The sequence below is a fragment of the Frankliniella occidentalis genome, unplaced genomic scaffold (genome assembly GCF_000697945.3).
Source record: "Frankliniella occidentalis isolate FOCC.00 unplaced genomic scaffold, Focc_3.1 Scaffold216, whole genome shotgun sequence".
In the NCBI taxonomy this organism is placed as follows: Eukaryota; Metazoa; Arthropoda; class Insecta; order Thysanoptera; family Thripidae; genus Frankliniella; species Frankliniella occidentalis.
Genome location: NW_026267342.1, coordinates 529,779 through 534,286, shown reverse-complemented (window position 1 = coordinate 534,286; position 4,508 = coordinate 529,779). Strand labels below are relative to the sequence as shown.

General features: G+C 39.4%; 1 protein-coding gene across 30 annotated transcripts in view; it reads right to left on the bottom strand.

Moving 5' to 3' along the window:
• LOC113201767 (twitchin) overlaps positions 1 to 4,508 on the bottom strand; it is a 66,876-nt gene that overhangs the window by 61,491 nt on the left and 877 nt on the right. The gene's annotated exons all lie outside the window — the stretch shown is intronic.

The window sequence follows — 4,508 nt, the reverse complement described above, 5'->3', positions numbered from 1 at the left end:
GGCCAAGCTGGGCCCGCTCCCTGCCGAACCGAGTTGCCGGTGGAGCGAAGCGGAGCTGGCAAACTTGGTTTGGCGGAAGAGCGGGCCCAGCTTGTTCACTTTACTAATCGACTTTTGGGCGATTTTCTGTACTTTTTCACTAGGGCGAACCTTAACAGTTTAACTATAAACACACTACTAATTTTGAACAGTTGTCCACGCAATAACAGATTGGAACTCTTAAAGTGGTAAGCTCATGCTACCTAAGATCTGAGAAAGTTACTTACTATTAGATTAAAAACATTTACAATATAAAACCATACTCTGCACTGAAGTGTGAAGGAGATAAGGCAACTTCCAAAATTATAATTCCCCCCCCCCCCCAAAAAAAAAAACACTCTAAAAAAAGGTTTTCCAAGCAAAAGGAAAACCAACAATAAAATAATTGAACAAATTCTAGAGAGTTTGAAGCTTAGAAAGTTACAGAATTGTGGCATGTTATTACACTTAGGACAATAGCTTAAATGTACTGTCACACTTTAATGTCTCAAAGGAGACGTTGGCAGCATGACAGAAAGATAGCATTCCAATCATGGTTGGATACCTGAATACAATGAATTGCACGGTAAAAGCTAAACATGAAATACTGATTGCAAATACAACAGGACCGAAGACGTATATACTCTAGAAACCCAAGTGTGCACATGTATGCGTTATTTGCTGAATACCTACATGTATGCAGAAAATAGTGTGTATACATAACCATGTATGCAGCAAGTACTGCATACATGGCCAGGTACACACATAGGCACATAACTTTTAGCATAGAGCTCTACGTGTGTACATGGCCATGTGTGCAGTATTTGCTGCATACATGATCATGTACCCACTATTCCCTGCATATATTATCATGTACGCAGTATTTGCTGCGTGCATGTAGGTATTCAGCAAATAACGCATACATGTACACACTTGGGTTTCCAGAGTATTTTGTTGAACACTGGTAACAGAGGTGTGCCTAACTTGCAGATCAACGTGTGCCAGTTTTTGCACATTACATGGTGTTTAACACAAGCTGCACACTTGCGTGGTGTGCTAATTTTAGACGTTTTGAAATCGTTAAAATTCTGCACACTTGGACACACACAGTTCTATGCTATCAATTGGAACCATATGGTGTGCAGCTGCTCTCTTTTCGGAAGTGTCGGAAGTTTAAACACCAGTTGACGTTTAACCTAGTTAGACAACAATGTGTCGAGAAAAGGCACACTTGAACTTTAACATCAATTGACGTGCAAAACTTAACACTTGTTTTAACAATGAATCGATGAAAGTTTGACTTTGTCTGTAGTCCATTTTAGTGTCATCAGGCCAGAAAGACAGTTTTATCATTCAATGTAAACAAAACAAATCTCAGGAATTAAATACGCTATTCCATATCTGCGCTGCGCTTTCTTAAATCACCGTGCGGATCACGGCCCCCTCCGTACCTCAATTTTGGTGCTAACGTGACGTCTATCAAGAATCAGATTCAGATGGCCCCATTTGTTGTCTCCGTATACCACAAAAACCGACGGTGTGGTCTGATCCGTACTTTGCGCTCCAAATTAGAAATTGAAAAGGGCAATAGTGCCTCCTAGTACAAAGCTGCTAGAAAAAAAACTAAGGGAAAGTCTCACTGCAAATACTAGAGTCAGATGTCTCACCTAAAAAGAGCGAGATTGTTTCCCCTTGCTCTATTTAACACGTTCCCTGCGGCGTGGCGAAAATGTGGTCACGCTCCCATGTTAAATTAGGCACTAAAAATTAGCGGCAGGGAACGTGTTTAGAGAAAATTTAGAAACCTCGCTCTTTCTAGAATCTCACTCAAATTAAGTGAGATTACCTTTAGGAATCCTCACTGAAAAAGACCGCGACGTTTCCTAACTATCACTTTTGTAGAGTGATATTCCTTTATCTATCGCTCTAATCGAGCGCGAAAATCGAACTTCACTCTCCGGAGAGCGAAGAAATTTCAGCAAAATCTCGCTCCCAGGAGGGCGAGAATCCTCGCTCTAGGATTACTGAGCCTTTCACTTTTTACAGCGTCCTGTACTTTGAAAAATGTGGCTTATTTTTGTGTTGTTGTTTTTTGTTATTATAGAGGCGAGGGAGAAATAAACCAACATTACTTGTCCCACATACCTATGTTCTCTGACAGGGAAGAAACTCCAATCAAAAAAACCAACAACATAGGTTTTTATGATAAAAAATGCATTACAATAATCTTGCGTAATAGGTTATAATCGTAAACCTGCGAGTCAAATAATAGGAAATAAATGCGAAATAGTACGAAAGAGGCGCGAAATGAGGCGAAATACCTCGTCGCGGTGACAAAATCACACAAATTCTGTGGCCACAGCACACAAAGTAAATGAAGAGTTTTAAAAAAGAAATAAAGAAGTCTAGTACACTTGTTTATTACATAGGAGTCGAAAAGCATGTGCATCTCTAATGCAGGTTTTTTTTCCTTTGTGAAATGAGATTTATTTCCCGTAACAAAATTCTGTAGCAAGATCCAAAGATACGATTTCCATGCCGACACACTGAAAAATATCCTCGTCAATTTTTAATATATCATGTGGTCTGCTATTGTTGTGATTTTACGACAGCCAATTCTTCCTAGTCAATAAACTCAAGGGCGATACGCGGTGCTTGTAATTCAACGCATAAATACGTTTGAAAGTGTAGATTTGATTTACGGCACCGATCATGGAAAATTTTTCATATTCGATTATTTTTATTTTATTTTTCTATGCATCTTGCAAGATCCAAAGAAATTTATTTATTTCTGATAAAAATTTCAGGGAAAGATCTGCTGTTCCAGTAAAATTAGTGATGGATAAAAGCAAACAAAAGTTTTGGTGAACCTACCAAATTTTGTCTGTAATCGAAGATCATTTTTTCTAAGTTCAATTAATTTCTAGAAAGGAACGGTTTCCTGGGTCGTGGTTCTCATAACATGGTTGGCAACGAGCTTTCGTCAAGCGTTCAGTGTCAGAATGCAACGTAATTGTATTTGCAAAGCACACACGGAAATATAATTCATTTATTTTGCCGGGTACAGCAGGGCAAGGAGGCCGGTCTGTTGCACTAGAGAATTAAATTTAGTCCGGGGTTAAAACGAGAGCCGGCGGCTGCGCTGTGCTCTAGCCAGGCTGAGCTGAGCCACACGACTGGCGAACTGCCTGCCTGCACGGCTTCGCCAGCAAAACGAAAGTGTTTCGGCAGCTGGCGAACCCTCAATAGCACCGTAAAGCACCAAAGAGGGCGCGTAAATTTAACAGTAAATACGAAGGTGCGTAGGGATTTAGCTTCCGCAGAGTGGCTATTATTAGTGAATTTCTTTAGACATAGTAATCTAGGGTGCCTTAGCCTATTTTATATTATTCATTATTCCAATTCGAAAGGCTGTTACATTTTTTTATTTACCGTGCTACAATTTCTTCACCAAAGGATTCAGAAAATTATAAAAAGCATCAAAACGCAGAGCAAGGACTTCACGTACTGTCATAATGTAATTGGTCACGAGCTAATATCAAAAATATCAAATATATCCCATTATTAACACAAAATTGTTGAGGTGGGGGGGGGGGTAAACATTTTTTTTGAAAACTTGTTTACACGCTCGCTTATGTATCCCTGGGTATGCAGTCGCAACGCACACTGATAAATTACTGCAAAGGACAAAGCCAGTCGCCAGTCGTCCGTAGTCGGTCCGCGATTGCAAAGCAGCCACATTTGTTTACAAGGTATTTACAGTGCACTGTAAAATGATTTTAAACTATTTTCTTTGCAACGTTGCGAGGAACTTTCGATCTTTGTATTCTAAACATTCTTTTTCGTTTTGCAGTAAAAATATTTGCAAGCTGTCATAGATTCATTGCAAACTCACTGTTAAAAATATTTTGTGAATTCCTAACACTGCTTCGTAGTAAAAAACCTCGAGCATTTGCTGTCTCCATTTGGAAAAGTTGTTGACAAGTCAAAATACTCCTGAATCAATTTTTGATAACGAAGAAGAGCTGCGTTCCCCAAATATTATTAAGAGTTCTAGCAACCTTTTTCACAACAAATTCCTCGTAAAGTTCTGACTTGTTTTAAAAACACTGCTGTGTGTTCGTATTGAAAAAAAAAAGTATGCAAGCTTGCGAAGAACGACATCAAATTGAGTTTGCAATACGAATATATTTCCTTGCAAGCATTGTGCAGTGTGCAATTATCGACAAAATTCGACCCATCGCTGCAGAAGTTGCCTGTCTACCAGATGTGCCGCAACTTCCCTACTCCTGAACGACAGGTGCGAGAGGTGGACGGCACAATTTGGAGTTAGGCTACTCCTACAGCGAGGGGCCGAATTGTTCGTACACGCAAGTATATTTTAAACATAGGTAGGTATGTAGGTCAAATACGCACAGAAATACATATCTTCAAATTTTAAAAAGTTTATAACAATTACGTGTGAAAGGGTAGAAGGAAAAGTAGAGGAA